The sequence below is a fragment of the Epinephelus fuscoguttatus genome, linkage group LG15 (genome assembly GCF_011397635.1).
Source record: "Epinephelus fuscoguttatus linkage group LG15, E.fuscoguttatus.final_Chr_v1".
In the NCBI taxonomy this organism is placed as follows: domain Eukaryota; kingdom Metazoa; phylum Chordata; class Actinopteri; order Perciformes; family Serranidae; genus Epinephelus; species Epinephelus fuscoguttatus.
The window spans coordinates 23,919,889-23,943,184 of NC_064766.1; the positions used below are offsets into that span (position 1 = coordinate 23,919,889).

Here is a 23,296-nt window from a genome sequence, read left to right on the forward strand (position 1 = left end):
CAAATTGTCACAGGGGCCTGATGACAGAGACAATGTGACAGTGTGTGATTTATTGTGTCGGCAGAGAAAGTAAAAGAGGGTAATTGAGGGGTGAACGGAGGAAACAAAGTTTGCAGGTGTCAGCGTAACTTTGTCTGCCATCAAAAGGGCTATGATGAATTTATTCATGGGTGGGTGACGCTGCCAAGTCAAGGACAAACACCATATAATTACCCCATAAATTTAGGAAGTGATTAATTCTAAATTCCAGCTATTTAATTAAAATATGCAAATAGACAGCCATCGTCGTAACATGCGACACACTTAGCAGAGTAACAAAGTTTGACGGGAGTTCAGTCACTTTTGAACAGCCTAAAAAAAGAAACACACACACATACACACACACACACTACATCTGTCTCCATTGCACATTTGCGCCATTGCGCATCACTGATTTACTGAGCACATTTGGGTCCAACAGTGGTGACTCAAGCAAGCTGACTCCTTCAAAGCAGAAGAAGAGTTGGAGAGCCATTACAGATATAATTGGATTTCATTTCAACCATGTGAGTGGAAAAAAGACTTGTCACCACCCTGGAGAAAATGGAGCCAAAAAATACAATCATTGTATTTACTGCACTGCATAGAGGGGGAGTGTTTGTGTATATGTACAGATGCGTTTCACACCGTGTGCCTCCGCCTGTGTGTGTCTGTGTTTGTGCTTTTCAGTGGGTCGTGTGGGTGTGTGTTGCACATCTCGCCGTGTAAAATCCCAAGAGACACACACACAAGTGTCAAATGAATCCAGAGAAAGAGAGAGAAATGGGTTTTCCTGATGCTCTTTAAAGCGATGCATCAGAGAGGGACAAATTGAAGACAGTAAATGCAGGACAGGAGGGAACCGCAGTTTCAGCCGAGCCTCTACACTTTCGGAAATAAGCCTCGCAAATTGTATATCATGTCTGTCGCTGTTGCCACAGCAAAATGCCCATCTTGACAAGACCTTCAGCGCACGGAGCCCCGAAACTGACAAAAAGGCCATCAGACATGCACTTACAGATGGAGATAATGTTGTGATGATAGAGGGATGGTTTAATGCTTTAGCTGCTGTTCCATGAGTTTATACAGTGAAGCTGCATTCATGAAATAACTGTAGACTCATAAGAACAATACGCATTAGTCCATCATGATTACCCACTGTTAGCCCTCTCAATTGCTCTATTGATGTTACACACACATAAGCACATGTATAAATCCTGCATTGTACATTTTTGCAATCCACGGATATATTACATTTGCACATTATTATGTAGCTGATATATTGAAACTCTGTTGTGAACATGTGGTTAGGTTTAGGCACATAAACCACTTGGTTAATGTTGTCTTTTTTTTAACTTGTTAGTTTTTAGTAGGATTTTTTTGTTTCAGTATTACATCTCTTCATTTTATTATTTTATTTTATCTTTAATTTTTGCTATTTAATCTCTTTTCCTTTCCATTTTTATTTTATTTTTTTTTCTAATTTATATAATTCATTTGACCGTTTCTGTTTATTTTTTATTACCATTATTGTTTCCTTTTTTTAATTATTATTTCTCACTTAATTTTGATCCCAACTATTACCATCTCTCTATCCCTCCATGTCTGGAAATGGGGATTGAAACTTAGACAAAATATCCAGGACATGCAGCAATGTCTCGGCAAAAAACAACCACTTTTTGTTGCACTACGCCCTCTGAAAAAAATGGCGGTGGGTCACTACAAAACACCCACGTTTGGCAGCTAAGAAGCAGCTGGAAACACAGCAATGACTCGCCAAATTGTGCTGTTTGTTGGTCTCCGACAGGGTTCTGCAGCTTGGCAGCCATCTTGCCAAGGTGACACACCATTCATCATCCCTCTCCGCCACCCGATGACAAAGTCAGCTCATATACTACGTCACTTTAAAAACACTGATATGATACATTGGTGAATTGTGCAGATGTAACATATTTGTGGTTTGCAGAAAGTACAATGGCAACATTTTCTTAGGGCGACTGGGCTGATCCAGGACCAATCTCTGACCTGAACATTCATGGACATGCTCATCTCATTATCAGTATGAGGAAAACTGGAAGTGTTTCGTGGGGAACAAGGACTTAAATAATTAAATGTGCACCAAGACAAAAAAAAGAGCTGAAAAATAAAATAAGATAGTGAAACAAATGCATGCACTCACATCCTTCACATTTCTTTTTACACTGCAGTTTAATTATTTAAGTAACAATATTATTTATTTATATATTCATATATATTTTGGACTTGTCTGATCATGTTACAAAAGATACACTTTGGGCTCCTTATCTGTCCAGTAGAGTTGTTGAGTGGAGTTGAGAAAAACATATCAGTATGGTGGAGATTATTTCATATATTTCCAATGCAATTCAACATGGTTTAAACATTTTGTGCCTATCTTGACATTAAAGCTGGGGTAGGCAGTTTTGGGGGAAATGGTGTAAAAGCAAAAAACAAAAACAAATTCCACCATATTTTGAAAATACAGCCTCCTCTTCCAGCTCTCCCCTCTCTCATTTTAATAATCCTGATTGCATCAACAATAACTTAACAGGCTTTGAAGCTCCTTGAGATGACACACTGTGATTCGAGGCTCTAGCTAACATTAGCTAGACAAACATGAATGTGAATTAGCCACAGCTGTGAGCCTTTGGCTTCTGTTAGCAGAAGGCTAAACTATTAGCAACATTTTCTCTCCATCTCTTAAACACCTGACTGATATTGACATGTTTTATTTTGTTTATTGTCAGACTCTCTTTTAGACTATTTTTTTGGTTTGCAGTGTAGGCAGGTGTTGCTGGAATAGCAACTTTCTCTGCAGGATTCTCCACCTTTGAATCAGGCTTTCACCATCTGAGGGGACGTGCCTGTGCATCTGCATTTGTAGAACCAACCCATTCCCATTCCCAGGCTGTCAAATACCACTGCTTTGTCATGGCCCTTGGCGTCTCATAATAACCCACAGGGCACCCTTTAGTGTCTCCTTGTGACGCACAGCTGAAAAACATTGTAACATGTCGTTAATGCTGTGAAACAGTTGCGATTAGGTTAAGGCAACAAAACTACTTGGTCAGGTTTGGAGAAAAGATCATGTTTAGCGTTAAAGTTAAGTGCGTATGTTACGAAACGTGAGGGACGCCAATGTGCAACGACTGTACATACATTATGCAACGTTGTATTAAAACAAGAATGACTTTAGGTTTCACACAAGACACAAACTGTGGTCTCCTGGGTGAAGGTCTTGTTTTGCTTGACCTGTCCACCTCTTGCTCTACGCAGACTTTCTCGTTCTTCTTACTACGTCAGTTGCTCTTAGTGTCAATTATTGTCGCAGATGGATTTACACTGGAGTTAAAAGCCCAGTGTGTCTCATAGAGGCACTACAGGTTGCCTTTGGCATCAATATTACATGCGGAGGGATGTGACAAAGTGGCCTGTGATTTGCCAAAGTTTGATGTCACAGCTAGATTTTCTGAAGCCTGAAAACAGAGCTAAGAGCAGGTGCAGAGGTCTATTTTTCCCCTCAGCCCACTTGAATTACAACATGCTCAAAGTTTATTATGAGATTTTTGTCCAATGATGCAAAAAAACACTACCTATTGCAGTTTTAACGCAGCAACCTGCCATATTTTAAGACATTTACATTTTTGAAACAGGTGAAGAAGCTTTGTAAACAAGTCAGATCTCCTCATTTCTTGCCACATGCTTTCACTTTTTTTTTTTTTTTTTTTTATTTGAGGAAAACAAGATGTTAGGACTCAATCCTAGATAAATGACGAGCCGAGATGGGTGTATTTTGCAGCGCGCCACCCAGATGCCACACCGGTCTTTTAGGAACACGCCAGAAAAGTGGAGCTCCGCACGGGGAGTCGAGGCGAGGGAGGAGGGAGCCTGGGAGCATTTGATTTCCCATCAAGCACATCCAAATGCCTTCAGACCTCCCCTTCACAGCCCTGACAGGCACACCTACATACACATCTTCGCATCATCACACTCCTGTGCACATGCAGACAGATGGGTGCAGCTGCTGCACACCTCTCTGTGTCTAACTGACATATATATTTAACCACCCACACGTACTTTACATGACACACACGCACGCAAGATGCAAATTGAGGCACACTGACACACAGGCAGGTTTTTCCACTCGCTGCTCCACGTGTGCAGGGCTGCCCCGAGATATTCACCAGAGATCTGGGAGTTTAAATAGTGCAGGGCCCAGATTGGAAGCTTTGATCGTCATGCAGGAGTCAGCTCACCAAAATGTTGATGATGGGTTATTTAGAAGCTGGAGGCTGCTTTGGACAAACACACACCACTACAGACTGAGCCTGCTTCTCTGGCATGTGCATTCTGGGTTTCCCTCTCCTCCCACTGAATCCCCATCTCCATCCTAAATGTGCCAACCTTTTGTTTAGAGAGTTTTTATCTGGCAGAATATGAAGCTTGACAATACACAGAAATGATAATAAGGCTCCTCTTCTGATATTTCCAGGCTCTGACCCAGTTTTGATTTGTTCCACGGGGGGCGATACATCGCTTCAGAACACAACTCTAAATCCTAATAAACAGTGAATCCGCTCTATAATTACACCAGAAACTTTCCCGGTGCAAAGAAGCAATGTTTGATGGTGGATTGCTGGATTTCATCTAAGCCGGCCAGCCAAGTGTGATATTTGCAACCTACTTGGAAAGGAAACGATTTGCAGGTACATGAGGAAATGAGCCAGATTGAGAGGGATGCTACATGTGTGCAAGTGTCTTTGAAGGAGGAGGAGAGAGGCGGGATCTGAGGGAAGCAGTGAGTGACACAAGGAGACACAAAGGTAGAAGACAGTGGGAGTAAAAATGAAAAATAGATACAGAAAGGGCCAGATGGAGGTTTGAATATTCTGCTAACTGCCATCCCTCCACATGTACTGTAGCGTGACGTGCGGCTGTCGCCATAACCCGCCCGATGAAGGATGAGGTAGATGCGTAATGGTGTAGGAGAGGAACTCAAATGTCAGTCGGTAATGGGCAGCCTGTTATATTAATCCCAGTCAGGGGCCTCCTTAAGACTCCAACATCCTTGGGGAGGAGTGTCATAAAAAATAACGCAGTAAAGAGAACTGTGTAGCAATGCAGCATGAAAAATGCCCTCCATCTGCAGTGACTCAGCCAGTGAATCCAAGGTAAAGAGGAATATGTTTGCCCTCTCTTTTTCTCCTCTCATCTCCACGCTCCCTCCCTCTGTCTGTCTCTCCGTCTCGCTCTCCACACACGCTTCAGCTCATAGACTCGTGTCCACACGGACAAAAAGGGAGACACTTGCTTTAGCACATTATCAAGCCCTGCGCACGTTCATCGGGTCCCGCGTATGTACATACGATTCCAGTCACTGTCCTCAAATAGACATATGAATTCACGCACGCTTGCTCAAACAATCACCACTCTCTTTCCTTTTCTAAATCAAACAGCAGATGCAGGCGTTTTCTCCTTCTACCCCCTCCAGTTAGCTAATCTGTTAATTCCACATTCCCTGGGTGAGACAGACAATAAGGACCATGGGCTCCAACGTTAAAACCCCCGGCTATCCGATCTACATGGTGAGACTGTCTATTGTTACGGGGCTTTCTAATGTAAATAGGCAGTGTAAACAACAATCACTACATGCTACTGTCCTAGATAGATACTACTGTGCACCGCAACACCATTAAGCACAAAGACATATTTACACATGACTGAGTACACTCACATTCATAAGTTGCAGTAGACCGTAGTGAGGCCGAGGACAGCACATGCATAAACAAGCATGGACTCTCTTTCAGATGAAGTTCACAGTTACTACGTTTAGATGCACAAAATATGCTGGGTGTTTTGTCCTTATTCTATAAAAGACAATATTCATACTAAGCTCTTTACATGGCTAATGAAAATGATTGTTGTGCATACTCCCAACATGTCGTTTATCAGGTCAAAATACGTAGAAGTGGAACATGTTGGAACACTTGTTGGAACACTTGTTGGAACGTGTGAACACAGCCTACCTCTTTCATTCCTTAAGCCACCTTCCTGAAAAGGTTGGTGTTGCCATATTGGTGTATATCCAAAAACCTGTTGATATCCAAGTCTTTCATCATGTGTAAAGGTAGTGTGGAAGATTTAGGGGGGTTTAGTGGCATCTAGCTGTGAAGATTGTACATTGTGACCAGCTGAAACTTCTCCCGGTTAGAATTCTGGGAGAAGGAGGTTTTAACCTGGAGCTGAATTGTCTGCAATGGTCTCTTCCCCTCCGAAATAAACAGACCAGGTGATTTAAACAGGTGAAACCACTGAATAAACCAGTTTCACGTCACAAATCAGTGTTTCTTCTACCCTGTTTGGCAAGTTGCAGATGGCTTGTAGGCATAGCACCTATAAAAGTGTGCTCACCTTATTTCTAATCCAGTCATTTGGGAGGTTTCTACTGGGAGCTGAATTATCCACAGAGGTTTCTTCCTCTCAAAAACAACTGGAGCTTGTGATTTAAACCAGAAAAAACACTGAATAAAGCAGTTTCACGTTAAAAAAACACCCTGCTTTTTCTTACGCTGCTCATTGCAGAAAGGCTGCTAATTATGGTGGCCAACATGAAAACGCTGATGGCCCAGTCCAAGGGCAATATTTCATTTGTCTGTTCTGGGCTACTGTAGAAACATGGCAGCGCAACATGACGTGGACCCGCTCCCTATGTAGATATAACGGCTCTTTCAAAAGTAACGAAAATACAACAATTATTCTTTTTCTTATTTTTTACTTTCTAATGCCAATATATTCCCCTTAATCCTACACACTGTACCTTGAAGGCTTTCCTTTAGGGCATGCATCTCAACTCCACAGCCTTGCAAACTGCTGGCTAGTTGGCTTGTGTACACTGCATCCATGACAAGGCACGGAGCTGACTGTAAACACACACGAGGCTGTGTGTCACAAACTTTAGTGAAAACCCCAGTTGAGACACATATTCTGAATGCGCTGTAAACATGTATAAATAATGCTTCTAAAACCTGAATAATAGACATATCCCATGTCTTCAGAAAATGCTACACTAGAAATATCCAAACAGAATCTGCTGTTTACATGACCTGTATGAAATTCAGAATATTGTCATATTCAGAGTTATGTGGAATATCTGTGTTCATGTAAACTTGTCAGTCAGTGTGGAAAGTGCACTGTGCGTCATTCAGTGTCCTGAACTGTTTACAGTGGCATATAGTCCCACAATAAAAGCCTCTACCTCTTGAGGGGATGTAAACATTCACTGAAGGTGTGTGAATAAATCCTGGTATTTATGAAACCACTCAAATTTAATGAGCAGTGAATGGAAGCATATCATCGCTTCTTCCTGTTTGCCAAGGCAGTCTGAGCATGTTTATTTCCAGGATGTGTTACCTTTGCATGACTTCACCCTGCGCCGTGATAAGTTTGCTGATTTTTTGATTTTCAAACCAGTGCACCTGTAATTTGAGGAGCGACTCCTTGTTTGCCGGCTCGTGTTGCATTGAAAATCCCTGCACAAAAGTGGGGATTTTCTTTTTTTTCTTTTACAGATGACACAGCATACACGTACTGTTTTCGGGTTTTGAATCTTATCCTGTTTTTGATCATATCTGGGAAATGACATTTACATGGAACACAGAGCAGCCTGGTTATTCATACGCATTTCTGATCATCTGTATCAGTTCAGGTGCGTTTGTCTCTGTCGTGTCTGTGCCGACTGAGTGAGTGCAGCAGCTGAGGAAGAACCCTGTAACCTGTTTTTGACTTCCTGGCCTCTGCTGCCTTCACTGTGCTGCTGGAATGAGCTTCTCCTTTATCTGATCCCCAGTAAGAGCGAAGAAACGGTCTATCCTCCACATTTCCAGTGTCAGACACACGCTTTCATTTCAGCATGTAGCCCATCATTGCATCATTTATGATCATATTTTTTGTCTTACTGACTGACTATTACATAATTTAAGTAGCAGACGCACTGCAAACACAACATGGAATGTGTGCAGGAGATCACAGGATCCTGGTTTCCTTTGGAGTTCTCCTGTTTACATGTAGGCCATTTTCACAGCAGACATTTTGACTTGTCATATGCCACATTCACATTGTATCTTTAAGACGTAATTATGAACAGCAGAGTGGGGGAAAAACATTAATGCCAGCTGTCAAGTTGTAATTCAATGAGTCGGAGATATCAGGAAGTTCTGGCAGCGACATTATCTTCCGTTGAAAGAAAAGAAGTACAGAAGTGTCAACAAACCTGTTTCAATGTGGTCGTACAGCAACAACCACTGGTAGCTACAGCTCAATAAAATCTTTTATTAACAGTTACACAGTTGATTGTGGTTGATTTTAAAGAAGCTATATGCTGTTTGTTGCTGGGTTGTTTTGATGAATAAGTGCTTGAAATTTGTAACAAATCAAAAGTAGGTCATTTAGGTACAGTGGCGTATTAGGACCATTGTAGGTAAATACACAGCTGGAGGAGGCGGGGTAATATTACTTAGAAAAAACTCAAAATTTCCCAGATTAAAGTGGTAAATTTAGGAGAAAAAACTCACATTTATCAGACAGATACTGAATACTCTCTGAGATTATAAAGGAAAAAATCACGAGAAAAATGCCTTCAGGACCTTCTGACAGAAAGTCAGGTGTCGTATAAATAAAGGGAGGAGTCATGGTGGATGAATGAGTCATGCATAGGACTTTCACCCAGGAGATCTGAAGTTTGTGTCCTGTGGGAGTCAACGTTATTTTACACACTGAGTACATAAACTTTTTTAAGCAGAAAAGCTTAATAGGCCTGTTCACATTAACGTCATATTCTAACCTTGCTTGAACACCCAAGGAGGACATCCAGCTCATGGCCAGGTAACATCCCAGATGTCAACACAACTTTCGTTTTGAAACAATTTTTGAACCATAAAGGGACGTCTTGATTGAAAACTATGAGTCATTGTGTTTTGGTTACCTTGGAATGAGCTGTTTATATGTAGCCTAAGTACGGAGCGGGTCCTCTTCTTCGGAGACTGTCTCATTGTTTCTACAGTAGCCCAGAATGGACAAACCAAACAACAGATAGGGCCATTCATGTTTTTGCTGTTGTTCTCCTACACACTTGCCATATGACAGAAATTTCAGTTGATCGCAATTTGCAACCTTACCACTAGATGCCACTAAATTCCAGACTCTAAACCTTAAAGAATGAAATTTCACAGTTACTTACATGCCAACATAGTTAAGTTGCAAAAATGACAGCAATATAGTCCACAATGACCAGTGCTAAAATCAACCTGCGTAGTTGTCCCTCCATTGTGACATTAGAAAGTGTCACAGTTATCTTGCAAGTGTACTCTTCTTCAACGTTTTGTTTACTTCCTGGATTTTTCCCGCATGGAAATTCTGACCAATCAAGAGCAGCTTTCTCACACAAGGCATTTGATCTGGTCCACTTGTAAATGCTGCCGTGAGAACACGAACCAACTCTAGGCAATTATACAACTTTGTAGCAAAATCAGTCCCTGTTTCAGACCAAAGCAAGACAACTCTAGGTCTGAAAACCATCTTCCATCTTCATGTGAACTGTACAAACAATCTTGGGATGCCTTAGCTATTGGTCTGAGACAAAAAGCCTCCAGCTTTTGCTGTCAATATTTCAAGGGCTCCAAAGTAGTCAGCAGATATCCAGGCCAAGACTTCATCTTTTGTGCAGCACTCATTGTTTACAGTTTGATTATCAACTTGAGACAGGTCCCAACAACATTTCAGCTTATCTCTATACACAGATATCCACATATGTATGCAAACAAATAATAAAAAACAAAATCATCAACAGATGATAGCTAATGGGTTGCATTTCTGTCAATGTGTTCCACATCTTCTGCTCTCCACATGGACTGTTTTCCTGCAGGCAACCAAAGCTCACTGGTCAATACCACTCAGGCTACAAACAAAAACCAAAATGTTTCCAATACCAAAATCTTGTCCCATTGCCTACAGATTCTGCACACACACACACACACACAGATACACAGATATCTGTGTGTAGACCATTTGATGTGGTTGAAAGCTCCAGAAAAAGCTGGTAAGTGGACCCTAAATCGGGATTGTTTTGCTAAACCAGGTGAAATTTGGTTAAAAAATTACATTTGTTTAACTGTTATTTGCATTTAAATGACTTTATTTCCTAACCACACACTGGTTTACTTGGGTATTGTATATGCACACACATGCAGTAAATTCTGTGGGAGCCTAATGCAAATAATTCTGCACTAGAATAAATAATATTTCCCTTCCATTGACATACTGACACCCTTCCTGACATTAAAATAAACCCACAGTTGTGCACTTTCTGCACACATGAGAACACATGCAGGCAAGTCAGAGGGAGAGAGGGAGAGAGCACGACAGCTTCTGCCGTGGCCTCACTCATCCGTGGCCTGCTCCGATGCAGATGTGCTCTCTACCTCGTTAACCTCGACCAATGGGAGCTGCCCGCGCGCAGCTGTGCGGTCGACATGCTGCTCTGCCTCACCAGACTGCGGCGCTGGCACGAGGAGCCCACTGGCACCAAGTCAACACATACTCACATGCTTGGACACATGTATGTACACATACAGTACACGCTAGTGCTCACACACACACACACACATGACTAGAGAGAGCTCAGACATGACTGTGTTTTCAAACAGGATGCACCTCTGCTCAGACTCAGAGCATCTCGCTGCACAGTGTGCTGGCATGTATTACACGCAGTCACCTTGTTCAAGGCCAGAAATAAATAGGCAATTTATTGACAGGGGCGGGTTTCCTCACCACATTCAATTACACTTTGTGAGGGGCTTGTAGAAATTTATATCTATTCCTATAATGTTCATAGTGGCTCTGAATCCTGCAGGGCTGCAGCTACTACTACCGCCCGCTTTACAGTAACCATAGCAACTACTTGGGGCTACCAGGGCTTTGAGGGGAGGAAGGTCAAGGGTTGAGTTCTGTTCAGTGGAGAAATCAAATCTGCTCTTTGCCTAGGCAGCAGCACTGAAGATTGATGTCCAGCAGGAGAGGAATCTGTGGAGCGAGTTGCTGTGGGGGGTTCAGGCTGCTCTGACCCGGGCTAAAATCTGCTGCCCATGCCCACTGTGACTGAGTGCCTATCTGACTGATGCAGAGGCTTTCCTGTCTGCTGAATCAAGATGTTTTTATCTGCCTGCGTGAACGTCCTGAAACATCAGAGGATTGGAAATGCTGGATTTATTCCAGGCTACTCTCGGTCAATCAGTTTGCAGTCTGTTGATTTGTCTCTTTTTGCCTTTTACATCAGAAGCGAACCCACAGGTGGTCGCTTACTTTACCGTAGCCATGGCAACTGCCCACAGAAAGCCGGGAGTGTTTGGCATAGAGTAGAAGAAGAAGAAAAAAAACCCTTCACTTACCTTTAGAGGGGCAGCTCCTTGATGAGCGTGGGTGGTTTCTCCTTTGCTAAGTGCATTTTAGGCTCTGACGGACCTCTGACTCAGAACAAAATGGACACTGCCTGCTGCCCCCTGTCAGCCCAGGTGGGCCACGTTCATTCCCCCCTCAAGGCCGATCCACAGATGGGCTGAGCCAAAAGGGGGGCGAGTTGTGGGGGTGGAGGGAACTGGGCACAGTCCTGGCACGGAGGAGCCGAGCCATCTGCCTGTCAGGACTGCTCCATTTCAGACCCCTGCTCTGGCTCTCCGGTGTTCCCACCACAGATGGACAGCCTTCAGAAAGGTGTTAGTCATGCCTGGGCTGCAACACAGTGACACTAGGAGGGCCGTACAGTCTGGCTATCATTAAAGCAAAGGCTGAGCGAAGAAAGCAGGATGGAGGGAGGAGTAAATCGGCTGTGTGTTTGTACAGGTTAAAGGGGTTACGACGAAGAGCAGGGACCAGTCAGTAAATGATACTTGCACACAACATTGAGTAAACGCTGTGTGGATACCAGATTTTAAAGGAAGAGTGTGTGAGATTTAGGGGGATTTCGTGGCATCTAGCAGTGAGGATTGCAGATTCTCCCAGTTAGAATTCCTTCAGTGTTTTAACAGGGAGCCGAATTATCTATCCAGGTGTCTTCCTCTCTAAAACAAACCGTCCAGGGGTCTAATTTATAAAACACTACATACGCCCCAAAATGAGGCCTGAAGACAGGACATTGATGACGCAGATGGTGAGGTGGAAATATGATTGTAGAAATTGTTGAATATTTTTTGGCGCATGGCCATTTTTAGGTTTTGTCCAGCGTACATTTTTAGTATGGATCTTATGCATTGTTTTATAAATGAGACCCCAGGTGATTTAAATAGGTAAAAAAAAAAACAAAAAAAAAACCACACTGAATAAAGCAGTTTCACGTTACAAATCAGTGTTTCTCCAGTGCTGTTGGGCATGCCGGAGACTGGCTGCTAGCCTAGCATCTGCTAACGTGTGCTTACTTTTTTTCTGATAACATAAGATCCAGACATTCAGGAGGTTTCTCCTGGAGCCGAATTATCCACAGAGGTCTCTTCCTCTCCAAAACAAATGGACCGGGTGATTTAAACTGGTAAATCACAGAATAAAGCAGTTTGACGTTAAAAATCAGTGTTTCTCCTATGCCATTTGGCATGTCGGAGATGAGCTGCTAGCCTAGCACCTGCTAACATGTTTCTTTTTTGTTTTTCTTTTCTCTGATAACTTAAGATCTAGATGTTCAGGAGGTTTTTATCGGTCTCTGCGTCACACAAACGAAACAGGTGATTGAAACAGGTAAAAACACAGAATAAAGTAATTTCATGTTAAAAAAAAATCAGTGTTTGTCTGACGCTGCTTGTTGCGGAGAGGCTGCTAACTACGGTGGCAACATAAAAATACAAAAAAAAAAAAAAAAAAAAAAAGACGTGAATGGCCCCATCTAGAGCCAGTGTTTGGTTTGTCAGTGCTGGGCAACTCTAAAAACATGGCATAGATGAAGACCTACTTCTAAGGTAGCAAAAACACAATTTTTATTTTCAGGCATTGATACACTAAAGAAAAATACTTCTATTACAGTTCTGCCAATATATCCCCCTAAATCCTACACATTGGACCTTTAAATGCAGCAGCCCACAACCCCTCATTCTACATCCAGCTCCCACACAGTACCACCACTTCTCTCCCTTTTGTCCTCATTCTCTGGCTCTTACACCCCTGCCTTCCTGTGTCATTTTCCTTTTCACTCCTGTCTCTTGTGTGTTCCCACATGAGCAACGTCTGAACACACAAATGCACTTCATTTTCTCACCTAGGTTTCCTGTCCGTCCGTGCTTTGCTTTCCCCATTGCCCTCCACCCATTCACCTCATTTCAGCCTCACTTTTCCCTCATCACATCATTTCTTTTTGACCTTTTATTTCTCCTCCCCTCTCCTCTCCACTCTCCCTGTCAGTGGTAGCCCCATCACTAATCCGTTGGGATGCAGTGCAGCATCTCTGCCGGGGTTTTCTGGAAGTGGATTTGTAAGAGAAACACCAGTAAGCCTCTCGCTCCCCCTGTCTTAATGGCAGATTAGAGCCTTGCTCTGGCATTAAGTCGACAAACACACAGAGCCGTCGCGGAGCCTCGCAGGCAGGTACAGGAGTAAGGTGGAGAAGCTCGGGGAGAGACTCGACATCTGTCAGAAAAGTGGGAGCGAGAAAACAGGGGTAAAAAGAGGGGGGAGGGCGATCATCGTAAACTAAACATAAGCTGCTTAATGTACCACCTGCTAATTCAATTTTTCACAGGAGAAGAAACAGGTATGGTGAAAACACACATGAACCCCCCGCGTGTTTACCTTTTCACGGTGATGTTGCCATGTTCGCAGAGGCTGACCTTTTTTCAAGACGTTGGGTTTGATTGCTGCTCATACTGGCGGAGTATTTTTGTCCCCCTGTGCAGCAAATATAGACCATGTTTGCAGTTAATGTCACATGACACAGGTGGTATTTTAATAAAAAGGGAAAAGGTTTGTAGAATCTTAATCTCATACCAAAGTTTTTCATATGATGATTTATAAAAAAAAAACCCCAAATCTCTATGTTTCATATTTGTCAAATATATAAAATCTCCATGACTGAATTTAAATTATGTACTTTCTCTGGAGCTATATCTGAAGGTGTGAGTTAAAGAAGATATTTCACTTATCACATTTTGATCTTTCTAAAAGCAGCTAAAGCTTTTAAACTCAGACTCTGGACTGAGTCAGGCTAGCTGTTTCCCTCTGTTTCCAGTCTTTGTGCTAAGCTAAGCTAACTGGCAGTGAGCAGTAGCTCCATATTTACTGTGCAGACACCAGTCATCATTATCAACCTTCTCATCTAACTCTGCAAGAAAGCCACTAAGTGTATCTTACAAAATGTTTTCTGCTAGACATTGTGTTACTGATTGGTTCGAACAGATATACCATTTTTTCTTTTTTTACTTTTTCTTTTCTCAACATTCAGTGGCAGAACACATTTTCACTATAAAAAGCTGTGTGGTTCATAGAAAGTAATGATGTCTTTTTAAAGAAGCAGCCAAAGGAGCAGCAGCAGTTTGTTTGGAATAAGTAAAACTGCCAAGTTTAGATGAGCGGAGATACGCTCCGTGGCTATTCCTGCCCCCACAGGAGTTCAAACCTCAACATAAACTGAGTGAGAAAAGAAAGAAACTGAGCGTTGACAAGACAACAAACAAGATAAGATGGAAGTGAGAAGAAATACAAACAAATGTCTCTTCGCTCTACGAATCACAATGTCAGTCTGTCAGTCGAACACTTGGGTCCAGGCTGAATAATCTCAGCAGCTATTAAATGGATTTCCATGAGATCTTATACAGACATTCACAGTGTTCAGAGGATGAAGGCAAACCAATCAGCAGAAGAAATGTTGGCAGTGTACATTTCAGCAATGTAAGTTATTAGAGCAGATATGTTGAAGCTTTACATTTGTTTACATTTCTAACAATGCCGTGGGTAACGTGGCATTATGTTTAGGCACAAACACTCATTTTTGTTGGATAAAGGTCATATTTTGGCTTAAAATACCAGTTTTCTGGGGGCTGAAGATGCTGATGATGTCTTGCTAGAAGCACCCCATTTTGATGGCACAATCATCGCTGGAATTGGTGCAATTGTCTCACTAAAAGCACACTGTTTTGATGGCACGATTGCTGCTAGAAATGCTGCCAGTATCTTGCTAAAAAGCCCCTCATTTTGGTGCCACAATTGCCGCTGGAAATACTGCCTACGTCTCGCACCCTGTTTTGTTAGCACAATTGCAGCTGGAAATGCTAATGATGTCTTACAGGAAGCATTCCGCTTTGGTCGCACAATTTGCTTGAAATGCTACCAATGTCTCACTAAAAAGTATCCCATTTGATGGCACAATCATAGCTGCAAATGCTGCCTATGTGTTGCTAACAACACCATGTTTTGATGGCACCATTGCCACGGGAAATGCTGTTGATGTCTTGCGAAAAAGCACCCATTTTGGTGGCACAGTCGCCACTGGAAATGCGGCTGAAGTCTGCCAAAAAAAGCCCCCCTTTCGTTCTTTGCTGGTCTCAAACAGTGGTCTGCAGCCTGGCAGCCATCTTGCCTAGGTGTCACGCAATCCACCGTCTCCTCCAGGCCCTAATGACAAAGTCAGCTCATATAACACGTCAGTTTAGAAATATTGAAATGTTTGCATGAGGCGTACCAATGTAAAGTGTCCACGGTTTGCAGAAATGTACAGTGCCAACATTTTCTTCTTTTGATTCGACTAATGAAAGATTTTGATTGCCTCTATCACCAAGAGGTGGAATTCTTGTCTTTTAGTTAAATGTCTACACAACTATTTGATGGATTACTACAGAATTAGGAATAGATATCCACAGTGCCCAGAGAATGAATTCAGGAAACTTTGGTGATGCCCTACTGAGACTTTTGTCACAAACTGTTGTGTGTTTTTCTACGAAAAGTAATGCACCAAAATTCGTACATATCCCATGTTATCATGAGTTGGTATTCCATGCATAGCCCACCTATTTTAGAAGGGTGTGATCACGTCACAAATGCACAGATGGTAGTAAACAAGGAAGCGGTCCCAAGTGGTCTGTAAGGAAGCAGGTTAGGGAGGTGGATGGATCATAAAACACAGGACTTTTCCCATGAGACAGGTGTTTAAAACCATGTGAAATTCGAGTGAATATTATCTGCGTTTTAGGGTACATCTTCACCATGTTTGTTTTCCCTAAACCTAGTTAGTGGGGCGCTAATTCATAGAATATCATACAAACTGTTGTATGAGGATACAGTGGCTGTCATAGGTCAAGACTCTAGAAGGACCTTCTACTAGTCTTGACCGCAAGCATTAGAGATACATTATAATGTTACTGACTTGATTTTTGTTATCAAATTTATTTTCATTCTGTTGTGATTCTTTTCGATGAGATAGCTATAAGTATAACTAAGTGGACATTACTGTGTTTGAGCTGAGAAAATTAAGTTCCGATGGTTTCTTCACCATCTCTAATTTAACAGGCCATGATCGTTTTGTTTAGAGGGTATGTGGACAGGCTGTACCTGTAACCATCAACATCACCACACCTACAGCTCCACTCTTCAAATACCAGAAAACTTGTCAATCATTACTCATAGTAAGCACGTACTAAAATCACTACACACACTGGGTTGTTCCGGACCCGACACTGAGAACCAGCTGTCGACACACTCCCATCATGGACGTCTTCATCTGCTGATCCTGCAGATGATCAGACAGCTGGACGCTGCTGCCTCTTCGCTCCTGTGGCTGCTGTATGACACAGTCAGAGGGACTAACCTAACCTTGTGTGCCAGGTGAGGTGGGCTGACAGCAGAGCAGGACAGAGGGCTTGTTACTGGGTCAGCGCTGTGAACCAGCACTGCGGCTCACACACCTGACCTACATTACGCTTCATGTAGCCTGGGTGATCCACGCTCCGGTATGCAGGAGTCTCTAGACAGAGTTTGGAAAACATCAGATGAGCTATAGTACTGCTAGACGGAGAGCGTACCTGATGTGTATGTTTATTGCACTTGCTCATACATTTTTCTTTTAGTTCAGTGACACTTTGTTGTGTTTTCTGTAAAATAATTTAGGTGAAAAATATGATATAAGCATCTTGGGTTTTTCGTTATGTTTGCAGCCTTCCAATCAAAAATACCACTACTTTAAAGAAGTATGACAGACTGATTAGGATCTAATTTAAAAAACAAAATGTACGACCAAATTAAGAGACTTTCAAGCAATAATTTGAATCCTGTTAGCTTAAAATCTCATTTACAACCTATTTAGGAAGAAAATTGACATAGTTATACAAGATATGAAAAAAAAATCTATAATTTTACATCTTATATACTGGTAAAATGTGTCAGAAGTCAGCACTGACCGATAATTTTAATGATAAACGCACTTCTTTTTAAGTAATTATTCAGATTCAGCATCCTCAGCTTCTTCTCCCACAACTTCTTCTTTAAATATACAAAACTTTCATCCTCATCAGAGCTGTGATACAAACTGAAATCAATACGGCACTACCACAGAATGATATGTGAGCAGCCTTATTTATTCATAGAGAAAACATCAGCAGCGTCTCTGTAGCGGTTGGACACAATATTCCGTCTGATCCCACAGCAGACAGATTTATTTTGGTTGTAATGTGTGCCTCTCATAAGGAGAGGAGTGGGATGTGTGTGAGTGAAGGAATCATGAGAGTGAATTTGCGTGGGTGCCAGAAATGTGTAGTTTTTAATCTTTATAATATTCCTGAAATATTTGGTTCCTCAAACAGGGAATGTTGCAGGTGTGGTGGGTGTGTTACAATTCTTTGGTCTCTATGTAGTCTCTATCTCTAAAACTTGTAAACTTGCAGACACACTTATTAAAGAGATAATGTGCTCATTTTTGACTGGAACACAAGACTGATGGATAATTCTTGCTTAATGTGCACAATGATTGACAGGATTAATGTAGTGCTCAGTGGGTACTTAGTTTGTTTCCCGTTACTATAATACTATTATACCAATGCCATAGTAAATGCTCATTTCTGTTTTGCTGGCAGGTTTAAAGAGACTTGGAACAAAGCACACTTGCCTTGGTTAAAGGTAGAGATGCACGATAATATTGGCACGTCATCGGTATCGGCCCATATCGGCTTTTAAATGAACTCTCAGAATCAGCCAACATGCTTTTACTTCTTTTGCACAATGAATGAATATTATTATTATGCTGAAAAGTACTGCATTTCATGTCTCCATCAGCTGGTGGGCCATCATGATAAGAGTATGCATGCATAATATGATGCTAATTCCACTACAGAAGAGACTGGATGATCACTAAAATTAGGTGAGGAAAAAAGTGGATATATCAATATCAGTATCGGTTATTGACCCAATAAGTTATTACATATCGGCATCATTTGACTCATATCCCACAGAAGTCGGGCGATATTGAGAAAACATGTTGTTTGAGATGTTGAGTCGACACAATGGTACAGTGGTTAGCGTTGTCACTTCACAGTAAGAGGGTTTCTGGTATGAACCCGGGGTGGGGGAGCCCTTCTGTGCGGAGTTTGCATTTTCTTCCTGTGTCAGTGTGGGTTTTCTCCAGGTGCTCAGTCCAAATGATTAATTGGTGATTAACTGGTGACTCTAAATTGCCCACTTGAATGGTTGTATGTCTATGTGTCAACTTTGTGATAGTCTGGTGACCTGACCAGGGTGTACCCTGCCTCTCACCCAGTGTCAGCTTGGATAGGCTCCAGCACCCCCACGACCCCCAACAGGATAAGCAGTTACGTAAAATGAATGAATAAATGACTGAATATCGATTTAGAATAGCCTTGGTAGCAGTGTCCATCTTGTCTTTGATGTTCACCATTGTTGTTATTACTCCCCGTTGGTTCTGGCGCACTGATTGGCACTCCTTGAGTACTGCCCACGGTGCTGTTGGCTAATTGAGCCCCCCTGCGGTGCTCATTGGTTGTTTTTCATTTTAACCAAGAAACTGCTGTTTCATGCACGATGCCAAACAAATCAGTCAACCTAAATTCAGCAGAGTGGGCAGATCCAAAGGTCTGGCCCCAAGTAAACATCACTACTTTTGATAACAACTGAGTGGACGTTTCCATTTTGAACCCTGAAGAAAACACAGAAGGACCTGCCCTTTAACCATTGTCCTTAATAAGTGTGTAATTCAAATTAAACTTGCAGGATACTACAGCAAAAGTCTGTTGTGCTTTCTGTTATGTCACCAGTAAATCTTCAAAGATTAAACACACTGCAGCGTTCTTATTTTGTTGATATCTGTTGATAGCAGTTAAAAGAACTGTAGTGCAAGGCTGACTTGTAAAGTAAATATGTAGGTAAAGACATGCATGTGTTGTTGTGTTTGTGTGTCTCCGCCAGCTACTGACTCCTATTGCACATATGTAGCTATGTGTTTTGATGTGTGGGTCCCTCCTTTGTGGAGAGCCTATTAGTGGGACAAAAGCACATGTTTCCCTTTTCATTTGAAAGAGATCAGTGGATTTGCACAAAGGCAACCCAATTTAGACATCTCTAACAAAGCTCGCGTTCTTCCTCCCTCTCCCCTCTGCCTCACTCTCTGTCTCTGTCTCACATACATTCGCACATTTGCATGCTCTTTGAGGAAGTGGCGGTTCTCATCCAAAAGCCCAAGCTGTGAGAAAAGGGGATTGTGGAGGCAAGTGACTGAGGGGACAGAATTAGTGGGAAACAGAGAGACAGCGACAGAGAGGTGTGTATGGGTGAGAAAGGTCCCCCGAAGAAGCTTAAGTCCGCCCTGTTTTAAAACGCTTTGATCTCGCTCTGAAGCCGCTCACCCTAGAGTTAACACTGTTGCTTTATTAAGGACCTACTCTCCTCTGCTCCGCTCTCAGCTCTGTCAACACTTTTTTTTTTTTATTTTGGAGCTCAAATTAGCAATTCAAATGGAGGCTATTTGGATATGCTCGCCCAGCTTCCTCCCCTCGGCTTTCCAGGCAGTTTGACAATATTTTTGTTAAGCCCCATTTCCCCCTAACGCAACTGTAGCAACGGGGGAGAGAGAGGAGATGGGTAGATGGGTAGATAGAGGGGAGGGCAGGGGGGGACGGAGGGAGGGAGGGCGAGCATATGTAGCAAGTGTTAGTGTGGAAGGTCAAATAGGAGACAGAGTGGCCCTTGCCATTTGGCGTGTTCTCTCCGCTAAGCTAATATGAGGGATAATGACGGTTATTGGAATAATATGGTCTCGTTTAAAGCTGAAAGGTTTAAATTCATTCAGGGATTATAACGCAGCGCCACCCTGCCATTAGATGATGAGAGCCGGCTGACCTGAAGGACACAATGTACAGCTGAACCCTCACACTGTTTTCAATTAAATTCCCAAAATGTGACAATTTCTCCCTTCAGAGAAAAATGTCTCTTAAAGCTGCACTAGTTAATATTTTATGATAACAGTGGATTAAAGTGTGATGTGAAAGGTGTTGCCCATAGTGCTGAACCCACAGAGAATTATCACAAACAGTTTTCCTCGGCTCCATGGAGTTTTTCTGGTTGTAATTAAGCCAATTGTTTTGATTTTGGTGCCTGGAATTTTATTGTTTTGGTTCATTCTCATTGCCCTTATCAACTTTGTTTTCAGCAGTAGAGAGCAGCCATCTTGAATGGAAGAAAAAGCTCTGAAAACCTGCTGCACAGTCGGGGTGTAAAGATCCATCGATCTGGATTGATGTTTCGATTCAATGATCAACGATCCATATCATCATCTTTAGGTGATGCCTTTATTTTGAAATTCTGTGACACCGTCAAACAGCAGCAGGCAGAAAATGACAAGCCACCAACGGAAAGACAACAAGGTTAACTCTATTTACTCATGAATAAATCAGCATTGTGGAAGTGTTTTTAATTTCTGAGAAAATAGTTCAACGACAGAGCACGTCGTATGTAAGCAATGCCGATACGACATAAAACATGACGTAACATTACCTGCCTGGCTGGGCCTCTCACCCCGCTAGCTTCTTGCAGTGACGCAGCAACATTAGCTGCTCTGTTTCAACAACGTTTGGCTGAAAAGACGTGAATATGCCCGCTGAAATTCAACTTTGCTGTTCTGTCAATAGTGGCGCATTAACAGTGGATCATTAAGCTGTTAAAGAGACAGATTTTTCTCAGGAGGTGGTGGAGACCAAAAACAGAGCTAAAAGCAAGTTAATATTGGACTTAGATATGTCAGGTGGACAGAGACACAACTCCAGATGAATGCCAATGTTGCTTCACTGCAGGGTGTGTCAATAAAACACTGCCATCACTGAAAACACTGCCGACATTTTTGTAATAAAAACTTAACAAGGTGATTCATTTTGTGTTCTTTGCTCGTTTTGCTGTTAAAGAATGCATTAATGCAGCTATAAAATCACGACCACGACTCATGTTGGAAAGAAGTGAAATTAAGCAGTGAGGAATAAACATCTTGTGAAAAAATTTCAAATTTCTTAATTTCAATAGACACAGGAAGAACTGAATAGAGTGCTGCATATTCAGAGATTTTAATTATCATTATTTATTCACATATTGGATATTAGAGGTCAAATGGCTTTCAGTCACGGTCATGGTCACTAAATTAGTGAGTATTTTAATATTTAGACTCACCTCTGTCTCATATTTGTTATGTAAAATAAATCTACACTGTAACAGCTCAGAAGCTCTCTGTTCTCTCTGTTTAAAGTGGGCAAATAAACTCCAGCCAAATAAAAATGAATAAACACTCAACTAAGTACATGAAAGAAAAATGGGTAAGAGGGCTTAATCTTGATTCAGTTATTGGCAAAATGGGGAAGATACACATCCACCAATCCATAGAGATGGAGGGAATTCTCCTGAAAAAATCTCATTTGTCTCTGTATTACACCCATACTAAAGTAGACTAAGCTTGGATGCAGGGATTTTTTTTCTTAATGCACCGCAGAGATTTTTCATTTTCAAGCACATACATTGGATTGATCTGAATAACTAACTGTGATAAAATAGATGCAAAGAAAAAGATTCTAGTCCCCTGTTTGAAAATATGCAGCTGCACCACAGTTAGACCTCCGAAACACAAGTCGGCAATTCTGTTTCTGTGAAGTGCTGTAAAGTTTAATTGATTCAGAACACACATTACACATGGCTTAATAGCGACGGTTTCAAACACAAGTACACAAATCGGCTTCACTATAACTTGCAGCATTCACAGACAAAACATTTGTCCTTTGCTGAACACATTTTCCCCACAAATACAACATGCTAATGTTTTTAGCACAAGCTTATGGCATTCTAAATTGTATAAATTAGCCTTGTGGCTAGCGGACTTTCGTCTACTCATATGAAGCCAGGGACAACAGCAACATGTAACAAAGGTAACGTTACAAAATTCAGCTCCATTACAACTCACAAGGTTCACCAACAAAACAACTGTCTTATAAAAGACATTATTAAACACGTTTTCCAAACAAATATAACATGCTAACGTTATTAGCACGAGCCTATGGCACTTTACATTGCATAAAATAGCCTAGCGACTAGCGAAGATTTTCTCTGCTCATATGAAGCCAGGATAAATCACACACAAGACTTATAATGCTATTTTTGTTATTTATTGTTTCTTATCTGTGAAATTAAAGTAAATAAAAGCTTTGTTTCCACTGAAAGGGGAAAAAACATACCAGCATATTTCCCTAACAGTTTTTTGTTACATTTTTGTTAATGTTACCAGTTTCTTGCCGATAAAGATTCATATGGAAAAAACACACTTCAGTAAGCTCCAGTGTATCAACCAATCATTCCTTCTGGGTTTACCTCGGTGGTGAGGCCAGTCTATAGAGAGTGATGAAAGCAGCAGGAACATCCCATAAAGAGAGAAGTCGCACCACGATGGCTTTAAACATTACGATTAAAGGTACTTTAAAGCAGAGTAAACACAAACACTCACACCCAAGGCTGTACTCATTAGCAGGCGTGCACACGCTCATCGTGTACAAGAATACGTGCATTAGCCAATAGTCTTTTGTACAGACACACAGTCTGAGGTGAAAGAATCAAACAAACACACACACAACTTCTCACTCTTCCAAACATCTTCTAGAGGACATGAGGGTGAAATTAAATACTATATTCTCTACTTCTCTGTGTGAGATGTGGGGAGATATAACAACAACAGCTAATGAAGCAGATGATATATCTCCCTCATGTG

General features: G+C 41.8%; 1 protein-coding gene across 3 annotated transcripts in view; it reads right to left on the reverse strand.

The window, feature by feature from the left end:
• dab1b (DAB adaptor protein 1b) overlaps window positions 1-23,296 on the reverse strand; it is a 155,478-nt gene that overhangs the window by 81,844 nt on the left and 50,338 nt on the right. The window contains exon 3 of one of the 3 annotated variants that reach the window (XM_049597284.1): window positions 13,858-13,953. The exons of 1 other annotated variant lie outside the window; for it this stretch is intronic. The gene's annotated coding sequence lies outside the window, so the exon portion shown is untranslated. Of the gene's footprint in view, window positions 1-11,477; window positions 11,560-13,857; window positions 13,954-23,296 lie in introns of those variants that run through there. One more of the 3 variants, XM_049597287.1, reaches the window with a different exon arrangement.